The 19,097-nt window shown below is 40.0% G+C and overlaps 1 protein-coding gene across 1 annotated transcript in view; it reads left to right on the forward strand.

The window, feature by feature from the left end:
• The first annotated feature begins 8,398 nt into the window (after positions 1-8,398).
• ARHGAP28 (Rho GTPase activating protein 28) overlaps positions 8,399-19,097 on the forward strand; it is a 167,266-nt gene continuing 156,567 nt past the window's right edge. The window contains exon 1 of the mRNA XM_054017582.1: positions 8,399-8,439. The gene's annotated coding sequence lies outside the window, so the exon portion shown is untranslated. The remainder of the gene's footprint in view (positions 8,440-19,097) is intronic.

The following is a 19,097-nucleotide window of genomic DNA, read 5'->3' on the forward strand; positions in this document are numbered from 1 at the left end:
TGGGTCTACATCAAAAATACTAAAGATATATAATATCTACTGCTTTCCCCCATCCGCTAGGCCAGTAACCGTGACAAAGAAGCAAATTAGGTTGGTTTGGCATGATTTGTTCTTAACAAATTGGTGCTGGCTTACAAATTGATTGTACATGCTTACAAATTGATTGTTTAATAATTTGTTCCAGTATCTTTCCAGGTATCAAAATTAGTCTGACTTTTCTCAATTCCCTGGATCCTATTTATTCACCTTTTCAAAGATAGGTACTATGTTTGCCTTTCTCCAGTCCTCTGGGACCTCAACCATCCTCCATGTATTCTCGAAGATAATTGCCAATGGTTCAGAGCTTGCTTCAGCTAGTTCCTTAAGTACCCTAGAATGAATTTCAGCAGGCCCTGCCAACTTGAATACATCTAACTTATCTAAATATTCTTTAACCCATTCTTTCCCTATTTTGGCTTATATTCCTTCCCCCTGTGCTATTAATATTATTTGTGTTGCAAATCTGGTCACCACTAACCTTTTCAGTGAAGACTGAAGCAAAATAGGTTTTAAACACCTCAGCCTTCTTGATGTCATCAGTTATTAGCTCTCCTTGTCCACTAAGTAGAGGACCTACACTTCCCTTCATCCTTCTGGTGCTCCTCATGAATTTAAAGAACCTCTAATTGCCTTCTGTCTCTTGCTTGATGTAACTCATTTGGTGCCTTAGCTTTTCTGATTTTTAGAGCCCGGCACAGATACAAATTTATATCCACGGATCCATGTGGGACTGCTGCTCCCTTCCACGCAGCAGTCTGCATCGCCTATCTGGGAGCGTGCAAGCCATTTGCACACACGAGTGTGACCAGGGACAGCTGCTGGTGAGCCTGGTGCCTGCCCCAGTGGGCGGGGCTAGGGCCGGGGCTGCGAAAAGTACAAACATGCCGGAGTAACTGCTAGCAAGCAGCGGCCACACGTGTTGCTCCTTTCACTGCGGAGGTTCCCGGTAGAATGCTGCAGCTCCGTGGATACCGATTTATATCTGCATCCACAAATATAAATTTGTATCCGCACAGAGCTCTACTGATTTAGTCTCTACATGGTGCACTGAGTTTGAGTTCTAAATATTGCAGACTGATGGGCAAGGAAGATGATCTTAGCAAATGCATTTTGAATGGACTAGGAGAGAGGCAATTTTTCTTTTGACAAGAAATATGAATTATGGAGGCGTCCCCAGAACCTTTGTCATATCAAGCCAAGAAATAAAGATATTTCTTAAGATTTTTCTCACCTGAAAAATTATGCTGTAGTGAATATTTCTTAAATGCCATATTGTAAATATACTAGTTCTTGGAGGATGATATTTTGTTTAACAAGTCTTTTGTGATCATGAGAAATATATTTATATGACTAACTATGTCACATATTGTTTGAATTAAAACAATTGGTTATTTGGGTTCAGCGATGTTCATGAAGCCAGGCTTGCTGAGTTTAACTTCCGAAATTAAACCAGGAAGGAAATCTGCAGTTTCACCCTGAGAGAGAGTGAGACTATCTCATGTTGTGTCTGGACTTTGGAAATAAGAGTCAGGATGTTTTGGGGCTGCGCTGAAATGAAATAAAAACTCATATATAAACCATTATCCCAAAGACAGCATTTTATGCATCATAGAAAAGCTTTCAGTTAACTAGAAAGAGCGACTGAAACAGTTGTGATCTGAAATACTGAGCTGTTAAAACTACTTAACATGAAAGAATTATGCACCTGCATGTAATTAGAATGATTCATTGCTAGGAAGATTGCATTATGGTGTATAACATGAATAAATGAGCTAGGAAGACACATTATCATGCAAAAGGAATTCTAGAAGAGCATGTTATCATTTTGTAGCAACTGAATTGCAAGTATAGGAGGAAATATATAATAAAAATGGGAAGGTGCATGGATACAAACACTAATGTCAAAGTTCATTTCACATTCTATTAATGAGGGACTGAAACAGGCTCTTTGCAATATACAGCTGATGTACATATTAATGTTTTAAATAAAAAATACATCCATAAGATAAGCTGTTTAACACTCTACTAAAATATTCATCCATTTTTTAAGCTTTCACTTCAGGAATCAAACAACTAACAGTTAATAAAAATCAAGCTTAGCCATTTACTTCACATGAATGAAAGCTTGCACATCTGGCACTACAGAGGCAATTTGTGTGCAGAAGAACTTTGCATGGTTTGAGCAGAACTTATTATTACTAAATGTTCATACTTTGAGCATTGCCTAGTAACGTTTTCATAACAATTCTAACATAAAAGATAGTACCAAAGGTTTGTTGGAAATTGTTATTGTTTCAGAGATTATTCAAAGTTGGTTTGCTGAGTCTGAGCAATTACCATATAACACATTTGAGGGTTCTTCTGCCAGTCCTCTTCTCAACTACCAGTATGGAAAATCAGCTTCATGGTTTGGCCTATGCCAGCTCTATGCCATCTGTTGCATCCCTTGCAGCAGGAGAATATCCAGTCAGCCAGTAAAATGTCAGAGTAGGGCAAAGCAGGCAAAATGTGGGTGGGGAATAGGAACTAGCCTACTGACTGTAGCCAGTGTTTTTCATACTTACTGGATTGTGGGTTTTTGTGCCACAGGTACGTATATACATAAGTCTCTGCAGGATCAGGACCTAAAACTGAAATGGCCTAAAGATCCCATGGTCAGGTCCCTGGCAGGCTCTGAATATGTAAAGAATATATTTCAGAGTGAATAATTTGACAAGCTATATGTGTTTGCAGGGAGTGTAAGTACACCCATAATTTGCAATAAGGTATACTCATAGCTGTAGTATAAGAACATAAATAGACAGAGATAGGTTCTAGTCCAGTGGTTTTCAAACTGGGGGTCACGACCCAGTGCTGGGTCGTGGAATGTAAGGCACGAGGTCGCAGTGGCTCTGGTTAGCACCGCCGACCAGGCCTTTAAAAGTTCCATCGGCAGTGCTGCCCGGCTAAGGCAGACTAGTTCCTACCTGTTCTGACACCGTGCTGCGCCCTGGAAGTGGCCAGTAGCAGGTCCGGCTCCTAGGCATGGGGGGCCATGGGATTCCGTGCGCTGCTCCTGCCCCAAGCACTGGCTCCGCACTCCCATTGGCCAGGAACCAGCCAATGGGAGCTGGGAGGGGGTTGTGCCTGTGGGTGAGAGCTGCACAAAGCTGCTTGCACACCTCTGCCTAGGAGCCGGACCTGCTGCTGGCCACTTCCAGGGTGCAGCATGCTCCACAGTGCCAGGACAGGCAGGAAGCCTGCCTTAACGCCCCCGCTGCGCCGCTGACTGGGAGCCACCCAAGGTAAGCCTGTGCCCCAGTCCCTGAGCTCTCACCAAACCCGGAGCCCCCACCAAACCCTGGCCCCACCCCATAGTCTGCACCTCCAGCCCAGAGCCCTGACCCCCTTCTGCACCCAACCCCTTGTCCCTACCCTAAGCCTCACCCCAAACCCGGAGCTCCCTCCTGAACCCCAAACCCCTCTCTACCATGAGGGCTGTATCTATATCCTGGAACAGCAAATGACACTGCAGGTTCTTAATTATGTCATGGCATATCCCTTTGGCCACTTCAGGACCTGGAACTTAATTGTAAGGAGTTTCTTGTGGCTGGGTTTCTACACCTCAGTCAAGAGCTATAAAAGATCCTGTAACCATTGTGCTGGGTGGGGCCTATGTATCCCTGCTTGAAACCATTGGCCCTTCTCCAGCCCATGCCCATTCCACCTCTGCTACAGGCTACCATATCTGTCTACTTCATTGTGAAGCTGCCATGTTACCAGTGGCATACAACAATCTTAGTCATCGTCCATCTCCTAACCAAGATGGCACATTTCATCCCTTGCTTCACCCGGGAAATGGTTTGTGTCATCCTGGAGAACAACTTTCATCATCTCCATGGATTGCCAGCTGGCATGTTAGACCATGGTGCTGTTTGTTTCCTAGTTTTTGCGGGAATTTCTAAAGCTTCCAGAGATTGAGGCTGTCCTTCCATCTGCCTACCATCCATACACTAAAGGACAAATGGAGTGGGTCAACCAGATTCTCAAGCAATACCTGTGATGCTTCTTTAACTATCAGGATAACTGGTTGTCTCTGCTTCCATGTGCTGAGTTAGCTAACAATAATGCTCCTCACGCCTCAACTTTGCAAAGCCTCCCCCCATGTGTTTTGTTGTTGTTGTTGTTTTGCCAACTACAGTTTTCATCCTTGCTTTCACATGGCATCCCCATGAACTCCCCAGTTCCTGCTGTTGCAGATCTAGCTACCCATGTCCACCAAGTACACCAGGAACTCAAGGTGAAATTACAAGCAGCTAAGGAAACATATAAACATCATGCTGATCAGGACTGCCAAACCATCCCTGACCTTGCTGTGTAGGAGATAATAGCTGGCTGACCACACAAAATCTTAAATCAACTCACCTCTTGGCCAAACTGGACCACCAATATCTGGGCATTATCAATATTGAGGCACAGATCTTAAGCCCAGCAGCAATAGCTCACATCATAGGTGCTGAAACTCAGGTGTTGTGGGGGGTGCTGCCACACCCCTAGTTTAAAGTGGTTTCCATCATATACAGGGTTTACAGTTTGGTTCAATGGCTCTCAGCACCTCCACTATACAAATTGTTCCAGCACCTCAGCTCACAGGCTGCTCAATACTCACACTTGTAGATTCTGTCTCCTTGTGCTTACCTTGCTTCTGCCCTGCTTCAGCCTAGACGCTGCCTTTACCCAGACTCAGCCTAGACTCAGCCTTGTTCTGGTCCTGTCCCAGCCATGCTTCCACCTCAGAACCAGCCCTGCTCCTGCCTTACCTGACTGCAGGTAATCTGGTTCTGACCTTCAACTCTGATTCCTGGTTTGACTCTGTCTTGACCCTTGGCTCTGGCATTCAGACTCTCACTCTGGTGCTGACTCGCTTCACCCTCTGAGTCTGATTCCTGCTTTGACCCCTAAGCCAGATCACTCAGGACCCAGTTTCCTTGACAATATATTATACGCAGTGTTTCAATAAATGCAGATTTGCCCTTATGTAGGCATAGAAAAGGTAATGGTGCAATACAGAGGTATGTCTCGAGAAATCAAAAAGTTCTTTCTATAGAAGAAAAACCTGTTGTCAATCACATGTGGAAGATGCTGAAAGCAGATGGATATTTAATAGCATTGTCCAGATGGTATCCCAGCTACTAATGTATCTTCACCATTTGGTTGTAGTTTACAATGCTGTATCTTATTCTTTAATATTTAATGACAAGCATCTTGGATTTTAAAAGATTAATAATTCAAAGGTATTAAGAGGTACTTAGAACCCTGTAAACTGCCTGCAAATAATATTTTTTTCTCAGAAGGAAAAAAATCTCTTGCAGTATGTATAATTTTTTTCAGTTCATAAAATGGAAACAATGCTATAGGTAGGGTCATGCTGTTTAATGTGGCTTACAGTTTGCTTTGTGCTTTGAGAGCCTGCTACAAAGTTTATCGAAGTCCATGGATATTAGATCAGGCATTAACTATTAGCCACTGGAACTCTTATTTTGGTTAATACATCAAGTTGAACAATATAATAGACTAAATACTTGACTTAGGTTTCAGTGATATTATTTAGATCAATTTATTGTTTATATCTGAATTGCCCTTCCTTTGTACAACCACCTATGAAATGTATCCTTAGTCATTGAAATTGCTAATGTCTTTTTTCTGTTTTTTCAAACACTGCAAGGTAGATTACTATAAATGTGTTTATAGATAAAAATTACATACAAATTCATCCCAAAACAATGCCTGGGCATTCAGGAGGGTGGTATAAGTATGAGTGAAGGCAGAATTTGGCTGTGGGTGTTTTATACAATTAGAGACAGTGTAGGTAACTACCTCATTTCAGTGATGTGTAAGGAATGTATGCCCAATGAACACAAAATATTAGGCACCTATCCATCAAAATCCTATTGTTTTAGCTCTTTTTTTAGGCCTTTCTGGAATTTCCATTATTTCCTGTGGGAACTCAAAAACATCCTTGAAAAATAATCTTATCTAGTATAGATTCTATATCTTATCTAACACATGTCCTCCATGGATATGCTTGCATTTTAAAAAACGGTCTAGAAGCCAAAATTAGTTCAACTTTTTATGTAAACTATTGTTTACAATATATCCACTTTAAAATTCACATTTTATTTAATGATTACCACTTAAATTACTGATATATTTTAAAATGTTCTTTTGTCATTAATATGTGCTGCACAACCTACTTGTGTCAGACAGCAGAAAATCTGACCCACTGGCAAGCAGAACTGGTCAAACTGTATATCAAAAATAATGTGAGTTCTGAATATAGCCCTTTCTTTTGTTATCAAATCATTCATGAACTGAGCTTGATTTCCTCTGAAAATATTTGTTATGGGTAAAAATTCACTGAATAATTTGTATGAATAAGTTAAACACTCTGAGTTGTCCACACAGTGTTCACTCTGACTATTCACTATTTGTTATTGGCCCTGTGCTGGGTTTATCACTTATGTCACATGGCCCTGATTCTCAGACCTTTTCTGGAGTTGTCTGAATAATTGTAAATAATAATGTGCCCCCACAAAACTAAGCTTGGTGTGTTTATTTGCAAATCAGATTTTCTCTCACTACTCCCCAGCTCTCTCCTGTTAAGTATGATCTATACTTTGAGATGTCATACAGGGTATATAGGAATGATTATGAACAGATCACCTCATCCCTGTTCAGGGCAACTGCACCCATATTCCCCCTCTGTGCGCTACCAAGGGCACCCACTCTAGGCTCCTGGCTCCTCAGTCATCACCTCTCTTGGGCAGGAACCCACGTCTCTTTCCCTCCTGACTAGGGGTTTTTCCAGGCTGCACCATTCCCCACCTATAGTGTTATAAATCCAGCATGCCAGATTGTCTAAACAGGCCTGCCTCTGTGCTTTGCTTGCTCTTCAAAGGCTATGAACACCATAATTGCTAGCAATTATGAGTTACCACACAGGTCTTTATAAGCAAGCACTTTTATTCTTAAGGTGAAAGCATTACCGAGAAAACACATAAAAACAATAAAAGTTCCTATATGCATGCTAAAGGCTTACCAGAGGTCACCCCTCAGTCTTATGGGGCCTCAGTAGACCAAAGTCCTTCCAACCCATCCCAGGAAGGATTGGGGCACCCATGGACAGAAAGTCCTGTCAGTTTGCTGAACCAGAAAGAAGATCCTGAGTCGGTGTAAACTTTGGGAAAATAGCCTAAGGTGCTATCTTTGTCTGTTGGTCTCTGGAGAATCTAGTTTGAAGTAGTACATGTGTGCCTCTCCAGGTGGGATTACAACCTGACTGATTTAATTTAATCACCTCCGACTGTTTTTAGGTCTTGTAGGAATTGTGGTAGCCCTTCCCCCTAGAGTAGAAAACAATCTTACACAGACCATTCAAACAATGGACCCTGAAGATACTGCATGGCGCTGTAATATTTGTCGCACCTTCCCTCATAAAGAAGTTACATACAATAATACCTACAATTAATACCATGAGATCTTTCAAGTATAAAGCAGGAAATTGCCATATCTGTAACAACCTCATCTTTTTAAAGAGCAACCTCCCAGATTGTTCCTGTATGGAATTGGGTTTTGGTCTTCCCCACTTCATGGTTGGCCATGGATATAAAGATTATGCTTCAAAACTCCATGGAATAAAAAAATGTTACAACCAGTGGAAGAGTCTTTATTTCCTATGGACTATTCTTTTCTATCCTTCCACTATAAACAGTATCTAAGAGGGAAAATAGTAAAGTGTGGGCCTGATTTCTCTCTCACTTAGGTCTTGATCCAAAGCTCACTGCAATCAATGAAAAGACTGCAGAAGTGAAATCCTGGCTCCATTGAAATCAATGGCAGAACTCACACTGACTTCAATGGAGCAAGGATTTTGCCCCAACCCCTTATACCAGATTTAAGGAACCAGGTCCATTAACTTCAGAGGAGCTATTCCTGATTTACACTGGTATAAATGGAAGGGGAAACAGGCCCTATTCAGTATATGGAATAGTTTCAAATACAGTTAACATTAAAAAGTCCCCAGCATAGTAGCATTTGACATGCCTAGGTGTATTTGAAGATGAGCATTAATACATAGCTCCCAAGTTGAGAGCACCTGAGGCATGTATTTACTAATCCCATAATATGCAATTACAAAATTTCCAATCACAGGATTTATTAGCACAGGAATTATGTGTATAGCACATTAAACTATTGACATACTCTGTGAGAACCCTCCTATCAGCACTTTATCTGATGTTAGGAAAAAACCATGACTGCAATAAGTAGTTTGTAAAAGTCACTAAAAGGTCATAGATTTCAAGTTGTGAGACATGTTCAAGTTACAATCCATAGAAGAAAGAGCTTTGGAAGACTTGAAAAGTAAGTTCACCACCGTGTCTTTTGTCTAAAATCAATTCTAATATTTTTCACCCAGTATGATTTGTAAAAAATAACTGCTTTTATTGCAATTATAAGAAGATGTATGAATTGATCCACAAGTGTAACCAGGAGAGAAACTATCTACTGAAATCCATGAGAGGAGGGAAGGTTGAGAGAAGAAAAAATTAGATCCTCTGGGACTTCTCTGTGTCAAAGCAATAACCTAAGGCTATAAAAAAAAAGAGCCAAGATTTTCTAAAATGGGAGCGTAGGCTCCTAATGCTATATTTTAGGGGTTGATCCTATAAGGTGCTGAGAACTCTGGTTCTGCTGTAGGAAAGCAATTAGACATTGCTTAACTTTAAGTTTGTGAATAGTCTCATTAAAGTCAATGAGGCTATTCATGTGCTTAAAACTGAGCTGGTGGTTAAATAGGTTGCTGGACTGAGGCCAGAGTACTCAACACTGTAAGATCAGGTCTTTAGGTATCTATATAAGTGAAAATAGTTTTGAGGTCAGTATATTGGGAAAATCCATGTGCAGAAGTGATTAATCCTCTGGGTTTTTTTGGGAGGAAGGTAAAACTTGTCCCTTCATGAAAGAGTGAATAAAAAGCTAGAGCTGGCCAAAATTTTTCATTCAAAATGTTTTTATTTCAATGAAAAATGGAGGGGTTTCTTTCTTTCTTTCTTTCTTTTTTTCTTTCTGCATTTTCATCAAAAACTGAAAACCAAAAATATTTTGATTTTGGGCAACCAAAGACCAAGTGCTGGTTTTCTTTGTATATTTTAGCCGTGTTGACAACTCTCACAATTTTATCTAGTGTCTTGGTGTTTTTATTAAAGTCCCAGCTCCTGGATACATGTAATTATATGAGAACGTGAGAATTTTTTTTTTTAAAGAAGTAAGTTTCTTGTCTTCATGCCTTCTGAGAAAATCTTGAAAATGTGAATCATAATGGTTCAAAAAACAGAAGGAATGACAAGAAAACCAACACTATTTTTTAAAAAAAATCATCATTTTTAAAACAATCTCCTGATTTTGGGTGCCTGACATGACTTTTGATTGTTTGGGGTTAGCAATACTGTTGTCCCCAGACTTTTTCAGGTAAAAGAACAATGAAGCAAGAAAGAAGAAATGTAAAGTCCCTATGAAAGAATACACAGCATTTGTCTTCACTGACAATCTGCATTGAGCTATGAGGAAAAACAAAGCTGCACACAGGAGCGGTGCTTTAAAAATTTAAAGGTGCAGCACCTATGGCATCAATTTCTCAGATAAAATACCACACTGTGCTGACAGTACAAAAAGCAAGCAAAAATACAAAGTGAGGGCACTTTAGAACAGGAGTGCCAGCAAGTTTCTAAATAGAGTATATTATCGTGCAGTTACAACTCTTTCTTTGAGGAACCTGGGGCACTGTCCTACCATATTTAGAAATTTAAAATTCATGTAAAATGTATTTCAGTCATTCCACTCCTGTGTCCGTCCCCCCCCCACAGATCTTAATTTAACAAACTAGCACTTCCAAATGAATGAGCCAAGTCAGACTGGTGCTCCAGCGTGCATAGTATACACTTCATAGGGTGCTCCAAAGCTGCAGATGCAGGATTTCACTGATCACCATGGGAGCCACAAGGGAGCACTTGGAAGCACTTTCAAAAGGGTCTTCATTAGTGAACAGATCAGAAAATAAGGCAAGTATACCTAGGTCCTACCTAGAATTTTGATCTCGATCTGCTAGTGATGATATTCACTAATTTAGGGATAGGTTATGAACTCTTTCGACCTGATGGAGAGTCGCTTTGGTTTGCCATTATGAGTAAGGAGTTTAACAATCTTACCTTTAAAAAAGAACAGGAGTACTTGTGGCACCTTAGAGACTAACAAAGTTATTAGAGCATAAGCTTTCGTGGACTACAGCCCACTTCTTCGGATGCATATATGAAGAAGTGGGCTGTAGTCCACGAAAGCTTATGCTCTAATAAATCTGTTAGTCTCTAAGGTGCCACAAGTACTCCTGTTCTTCTTTTTGCGGATACAGACTAACACGGCTGCTACTCTGAAATCTTACCTTTGTGTCTCTTATTGACAATTTAATTCTGGTTATGTATATGAAGTAGTCATAATGCAGACCGTGGGACACAAGTAACTGCCAGCGTACCCAGCACAAGCTTGTACAATACTCTGCACTGTATTAAAAATGTAATAGTTTGGTTTCTGCATAGCAACCACAGCATAGCAGCTGTGCATGTAATCAGCAGTTTCTGTTTGCTCCCATTGCTGCCAAATTTTAACAAGGACAAAGGAAGGAGATGGGCCAAGCAGTAATAATAGAGTGCTATGCACCATAAGAAAGAATAGGGATAAGAACTAATGTGGGTGCATGAATTAAGAGTCGGTGAACTGAGGTGGTGCTATATATCAACACCCCTCAGATAGTTGAAACCCACTTCCTTCTCTAACCACCATGCTGCCTACAAGGAAAAAATATCAAGCTATGTGTATGAGAAGGACTGCAAGAATCAGATAATATAATACTAACAGCAGAGTTACTATGCTAATAACTGTGTTACACCCTGGAGTACAGCCAATGTGAACTAAGTGTTTTCTACAAGCCTGAGCTGCCTTAGACTGAGGAATTTTCAACAGACCTTTGAGCAGTTAAAAAAAAAACTACTGTACAGACAGCTGGGCAACCGCTCTGTAGCTGAACAGACAGTAATAGCTGTAAGCCTGTCATAATTGTTACTACCACGGCAAGACCATGATTATATATTGTAGAGAGGGAAAGACACTGGAGAAATCTTCCATATTTACTTGGAATGCCTGATACATCAAAGATCCATGCTGATAGCACAGAAAAAGATGAATATTTGATTTCTTGCATAATAGAAAAGAAAAATACTGTCAGTGCCATCAGAGTTATCACAATGTTGCCAAGTGCATATAACATCTACTTGAAGCAATAACACTATGATTAGAGCTGGACAAAATGTGTGTGTTTGTTTATTCATAGAAAATGTAGGAAAACATCGTTTTCATTTCATTCAAACTTTTCACTTTTTTTTTTTGACAAAAAAAAACAATTTTTTTTATTCAAAATGAATATTTGTTTTCTTCAGAAAAAAAATTGGTTTGAATTTTTGTCCCCCCACCCCTCCACAAACACACACTTTCTTCTCCAATAAGGAAAAAAAATAAAAAATTCATTCAAAAATTAATTGAAAATGAAACATTTTCTTGTCATTGAATTGAAACCCCAATTACAAAAGATATATGTTGTCAAATTTCAATCAGCTTAGATAATCAGCCTGGAATTACGCAGATTAGTAGCTGAATCCCGAGAAAACCAGACAGACTGAAATAAACTATAATTTACTAGTGGAGTGACTTTGTAAAATCTTTCAAAATCTATTGACTAACTATATTTTATTTCAAATTTGAATTCACTGTCTTATAGGAATTAAACTACGCTAATAAGGGGACTAGATGGGTATATTTACAGATGTTAAGATCTTCTCTGACCTCCTGTATAGTACAGGTGTCTCACTTCCCGGAGATACCAGGGTTGTGAGGCTCCTCGCTGAGGAACCATCTGCCCTTAGTGTGAGGAAGCCTTTTCTGTGCCAGCCAGGGATCAGCTCCCTGACTGCCCCAGACATGGGCAACAGAAACACTCCCTTCTAGGCCTCACAAGCCCTGCTGCCACGCTATAGGTTAGCAATTGGCACCTCCCAATGTTTGAACCCCCTGAGCATCTTCCTGGAGTGTCCAGCCACTGGTCCACTGGACACTTGCAGTGTTCAGACTCGTGCTTCCAAAGAAACAGTTCCACCTCAGATCACCACTCCGCTTAAAACACACCATTTATACATGTTTACAATAAAATCAGGTATAAGTTTATTGAGCAAAGCATAGATAGCAAGTAGAAGTATTGGAAACATGGTTACATATAAAATCATAACATGTTTCAAAGCTTAAGCCTTAGACTTAATTTGCAAAATATTTTCATGTCTTGTAGAGTGTTGCTCACCCCAAATCCTTGCAGTGCTTCTTTCATGAGACAATCAGGGTGTGAGTTTGGCTCCTCAGTGAAGGATCCAGTGTGTCCCTTTGCACTTCAAAATATACCAGACCAATCCCTTGTCTTTATTCATAAACAGGACACCCCCTGCCATTTGTTCCTTCCGATAGATTTAATCTCTTGTAGATTTCACAATCTCTTAACTGGCACCTGGCTCAGTATGCAAATACTTTGCAAGGCATGTAATGCACAATACACAAATGGCCAGACAGGGAGATAGGTGTCTGTTAACCTCCTGCCTGAAAGGAACATATCTTAGATATGTCACCCCGGTGTCCTGCCTTAATTCTACGACTTTGAGAACATACTTTTCAGTATAGATATAATTCCTTAAATATTATCTGCACACACATTTCACAATGATTATGATGACCAGTGGACTGCTGACTCTTGGTAGGGACCTCTCATGCCACCCTGAGCCTTTGGTGAACTATTATACAGATATCCAACCCAGGGGATCCCTGTAAAATCCTGTGCACCCAGTTTGTCCTCTGCCCAGATGACAACAATGGGTCCCTGGGTCACAAAAGGCCATAGAATTTCATCTAGTCACCCTTGCATTGAGCCCAATAATTTGTGTTTGACTAAAGCATATTTTCCAAAAAGACATCCAATCTTTCTTTGAAGCCATCAACAGCTGGAGAATCTACCATTTCCCTGGGTAGTTTGTTCCAGTGGTGAATCACCCTCACTGTTAAAACTGTGTGCCTTGTTTCTAATTTGAATTTGTCTGTGTGAAAAGATAGGCACCAAAGCCCAGAGCCACAAAGATACTTAGGTGCCTAACCCAGTAGCATGTTCATTGTTAAAGTGTATCATGCGATTCGGAACTTGTACATTCCACAGCAGGTCAGATAAACAGAACCTCCAATGCTTCATCAGCATGCATAGTAGAACAGGTTGTTAGGACAGAACATCTGAAACAACCCACAGTCACAACAAACACTGTGTGTGTATTGCTCCACACCAGCTGATGATGTGCAAATAACTTCAAGGTCAGTTCACAATAATAATTGCCTGAATTTTGAAAAAAAAATAATCTGAAACTAAGGCTGATGAAGGTATGAAATTATAGCTATGGTAACCAGGGACCTTCAAAATAAGATACACCTAGTCAGGTACAAAGATGAGATAAAGATAATAACTGAAGGTTATTAGCGTGTGACTGGGAGAGACTCAAAATAGATAGTCAAAGCATGCTAAGTCACACACTTGGTTATAGCTTGGTTTTTATTTTACTTTCCTTGATATGTTGTTGTCTTTATGTTCTTCCCATACCATACTATAACATAGCAACCAAGGCCCACTTGTCATTTCAATATGGCTATGATATATCTGTTCTTATTTGTTAGGAGGGATTTTGTGATATTTTGTTGTCTGTATTCTTAAGGTTTGGGTTTTATGGCCCTGATCGTGCAGTAAATTGTATGTGGACATCTCCTGCATACACATGGAACCCCACTGAAGCCAGTGGAACTCCAAAGGCACAGGAATCTGCTCACCTAAAGCTCATTACAGAATCAGGAACTAAACTGTTGCATTGGTTTGTTGTGTTTTAAAATATAGGACAGTACTGAAGAGCTGTTTAAATCAATGATGAGTAGGGGTAAAATTTCTTGTGACAGGCTCAGCTGTATACAGAAGGGGGATTCGTCACCGAGGCTGCTGGAAGACACAGGTCATGCAGCTCACTGGCTCTCCCCCTTGCAGAATGAGGGACACAATTTGTGCTGCATAGTGTCACTCCAGGTCTGGCCATTTCCTGGGCCAGATTAAGCAGTCATGGAATGGACTGTGGAGTACACTACAGCACCAAACTCAGTCACTGGAAAATTTCATTAATTGTAAGTAACTCTCTTTAAAGAGAGAGATTTAAGTTCAGACTAGTTTTTTTTTTTAAAAAGTGATGTTGTTCTCAGTCTGCAAAAAGTTAGTGCTGTGGGAACAGAAGTGATATTGGCCTCTCTGTTTCTACACATGGACAATGCTGTTCTACAAACTGAGCACTATTACATGATGCAGCTGTGAGGAAACAAACTATAGGAGCAGAAAGAGGTCAACCAGGATAGAAAAATGGACCCTAATGTGTGTTCAGAAATGTTTGGTAGTTTCAATCTAGTCCAAAAATACAGCATGCAGCTGGAGATGCCCTGAATTGGAGTAGCAGAGAGGGTGTAACTAAGGATGTACAGTGCACTCACAGAGCTAGGGTGACAAGATAGCAAGTGTGAAAAAATCAGGACAGGGTGGGGGGTAATAGGTGCCTATATAAGACAAAGTTCCAAATATCAGGACTGTCCCTATAAAATCGGGACATCTGGTCACCCTAGACAGAGCAGTGGGGTGGATCTTACATGACTCATGTTCATGTAGTACATATTTGTTGTCTTTTGCACCAAAAGCAAGGTTTTTGCATTCTTAAAGATTAAATTAGTGCTCAGATTAAAAATTAAACATGGCTCTAATAGCTTAATTGCAAATTCTATTCTTGAGTTAAGAACAATAAAGAACCATATAAAAGCAACAAAGACTAGCTTTTGGGATGGAAAAACTCTGCTGTCCTTATCAGGATATCTGGTTCCAGACACTATATAGTACTTATTGGTCTGTACAGGTTGGCTTGTACTGGTACCTTCTATTCTTATGGTTCTGCTATTCTAAAAAATGACATTCCCAGCCTGAGTCCACAGACTTGTGCTAGCAGAGCTCGTGCTAGCATGCTAAAAATAGCTGTGTAAATGTTGCCGCACGCTGGAGTTTAGACTCTAAAGCCAATGGGGCCGGGCGGGAAGACAGCCCAACTTCCAGCCCAAGCCACAGTGTCTACATAGCTATTTTTAGTGTGCTAGTGCAAGCCCCGCTAACACAAGTCTGTGGATCCAGACAGGAAGGCTCACTCCCAGATGTAGTGTAGACATACCCTAAAGGACCATATGCCAGCTGTGACTTGGCATAGCCTCCCCACTCATCCTTGGCATACCCTCCTCTCTCCCCCAGCATGCTTCCTATCCCAGCATGGGTGAGGCACTGAAGCTGTCTTTATACCAGCTGAGAATTCTTCTCCAGTGTGGGAATTCTCAATTTACCAGCTGTAGCCACTTTCCCTTTTGTGCTGTGTAAGGGCAGGGAATTTTGTAGTACTGCATTTCTACACATTTTAGATGATTAAAAGTTAGTTAATTATTGTTGTAATCTATTGATTGTAGGGGTTTTTTACCGGTTGCTCAGTTTTCTTTCCTGGTACTTGATAGGGAAGTTAGTAATTTCCTGCTGAGTGGAATTTAGAGGGGAGATTGGCTGTGTATTGGTCTTAAAACATGGAACTATGTTTTTCTTAATCTCTTTCTCCATAACTTCCCCTGTCCCTACCTCCTCTTTGCTTAATTAGCTATTGTCTGTTTATCTTCATGCCAGTTTAAACAAACCAGATCATCACTATGTTTGTCTAACATTTTAAAACTTATTTGCACAGAAAACAAGCTTTTGGAGCACAACACAAATAAAATATATTAAAAAATCCTTCTGAAGCAATTTTCAAGAAATTGGAATCTAGCTCCAAGAGTTCTACATTAAAAATAATCATCTCAGGTGGCAGTAATGTTCTAAATTTCTACTTTTGCAGATTAAGCCAAATGCTGGAGTGAACTGGTTCCACTACACTGAATCTGATTTATGCCAGCAGAGATTCCTAGCCCTACCAGTTTAGATATTTCTAACCAGGTAACCCAAAGTCAAGAGGAAATTCTATGTATTATATTAATAAATTCATTTCTTTCTCATTCTGCTTTTTGCCCCGTGTGAGTATTTTAAACTGTGATTGGTCTTAAAATTTAGTTTTTTCTAAAATATTTTTTCCATTCTATTCAGAACTTTTTGTGGCCTAAATCATTTTTTAAACATTACTGACTGACAGGGCACAGAAACCCTATTTTGGGTTTGGCAAACAATCAGTTAACTCCCTTCTCAAGCCTCCAGAGTCTACTCCATACAGGTGGAAAGAGTTAGGGAATAAAACAGGACTCCTGGCTGATGATAATGAGGAGCTAAGGGCTTTCATCAGGGAACTTTATAAATACAACTCCCTGAAAGCCATAGGGAAGGATTAGTAGGAAGCAAATTAAGCAAGGAGTTAGAGAATGACATTGGGATATAAGGGACTCTTTTTGTTTTCTGTTTTATACCCTTGTGAGCATTTTCCCCTTTTGTTTTTGTGGTAGTGCTGCTCCTAAAACCTTCTTAGCTCACACTGTTGAGTCAATAACCACTCAGGAAAAAAGTTTTCTCGGGTAAAGATTGTTGTTGTTGGACTGGGCTGACTGATTTATACCAGTTCATGATGGTCATTACCATCTGCTGTAGTACTAACATGTTGCCACTGATTCCATTTCAACGTTGCTATCCAGTCCATTTAGCTCAGTGGTTCTCAAACTTTTATACTGGTGTAAAGGTACCCTTTCACATAGCAAACCTCGAATGTGACCCCCCCTTATAAATTAAAAACACTTTTTAATATATTTAACACCATTATAAATGCTGGATGCAAAGCGGGGCTTGGGGTAGAGGCTGACAGCTCGCGACCCCCCCATGTAATAATCTCGTAACTCCCTGAGGGGTCCTCACCCCCAGTTTGAGAACTCCTGGTTTAGCTATTTATGTTTATGAACATTGCAGGAGTCTCTTAATATTAATATATTGAATGTGTGGCTTTCCTGGAAGGAGACTCAGGGCCTGAGCTCTTGGCTTTGAAACAGACTTCTCTTCTGGAGGCTATCAATATGCCTGTCTTCCCTCTTATCCCCTTATTCCCCCTCCTCCCTTCCAGAAAAAGAAGATCAGACAGAGCAAGTATGATAGGCCTCAGTATTTCTCTGCCTTCCTAAACTGTGTCAGGGCTGTCTCAGGGAGTGTTGCCAGGCCACAGGCTGTTGTTGAGAAACAGTGTGATGGGGATTAAGTGTTGTTGGGGCAAGTGGGCAATTTTGTAAGAACTAAGTGTAACTAGGATTTCAAGTTTCTTTTTGAATAGCTCCATTTCTTTAAAAAATTCTGTGCCAGCCTGCTATTAGTTCAGGGCACATTTGTGTTGTTTAGTCTTTTGTGAATATCATACCACTCAGAAGCTCAAAATAAGAGTTTTATTTCTTAGTGTCTCTCTCCCTTTGGCACACAATGTTTTTACTTCAGTTCTTATAAACCACAAGAGGCTAATGTGACTCTGCTTTGTCTCTCCATTACCATTAGAAGCAGCATCTTATTTAACTTATTTCTTGTATTGGTATTTTAAACTTTAAATAATATATAAATTACTATGTGAATTATACAATTGCAGGGAAAGACTCCTATTGACTCTAGTGGACTTGGGTTCAGGCCTATAGGGAGGGAGCATGCCTAAAGGTAAGAGCCAGTTTAGTTCCCCCATTCTTCTGCTGAGTTGCTTTGAGTTTGGGCAAGTCTGTGCTTTGGTTTTCCATTTGTAAAATAGGAATATTAATACTTACCTGTCTCACTGAGGGGCTGTGAGGCTTTATAAATGTGTATAAAGCTCTTTCCAATGCTTAGTTGAAAGTTATTACAGAAGAGACAAATATACAAGTGATGTCAAACAAAAATAAAAAAATACAAAGACAATATGCCTAAACTAGACATATGGATTATTGATGTGATTTCATAACCAATGCTTCATCATGCAAAATAGTGTAGTGAATACAATAGGTCACCTAGAAACTCTAAACCTAACTAAGTAATTAGCTAAAACTCATTACCCACTATCCTATACCTAGTGTATATGTTTCGCTGCTAGTGAAACCCAATTTAAAACTTCATTACTGTATACATAAGTGGTGTAAAATTAATCATAATAACCAAAAAATCTCAACACTGTAGTATGAAACTCAAAAATATAAAATGTAAAAACATTACGAAGGAGTTGGAGCTGCCTACGTAAAGGTTGCAGGATCTAAAATGCTGATGAAGCATCTGTACATTAAAAATGGAAGTATGCACATCAGCTCAAAAGTAATTCTCTGTCTAGTAAATGAGAAGCATTAATCTGAAAGAAATTAAGTGACTTTCACAGTCATCTTTGGCCAAAAGAATTAGTGGCTGCAATGGAGAGCCTTAGCAGTTTTAGTACTAAAAACCGGGGGAATAGATTCTCACAGATTTGAAAAGGATTCCCTCCAAAGTTTTGATCTCCTGAATCCTTTCTGATGTTTGTCTGGCAGTGTCCCCATCGGGTTCCCTTCGTTTAGCCCTGTGACCTCACTCCCATTCCTGTTCTTTCATTAGTTGTCTCCCACAATTATTTGGTATCATGGACCTGTGGATCCTCCCCTTAGGCTGGGGCGAGATCCTTCCTGGATACCAACAGGACCTGAATATATATATATATACTTTTATGTTTGGCTTATTAATGTCATACTTCAAGAGCTATATACAGTACTTTCACTAGTTCCCATATGGAACGTGAGTTGAAATGACCTTCAGTGGATTTGCATGGGTGAAGCACAAGCACAATTTGATTGTTTTGCTTTAGTAAATATAAACCATTGTTATATTGAAGTGTGCACAG

Source organism: Malaclemys terrapin, chromosome 2 (assembly GCF_027887155.1).
Source record: "Malaclemys terrapin pileata isolate rMalTer1 chromosome 2, rMalTer1.hap1, whole genome shotgun sequence".
NCBI classification, from domain to species: domain Eukaryota; kingdom Metazoa; phylum Chordata; order Testudines; family Emydidae; genus Malaclemys; species Malaclemys terrapin.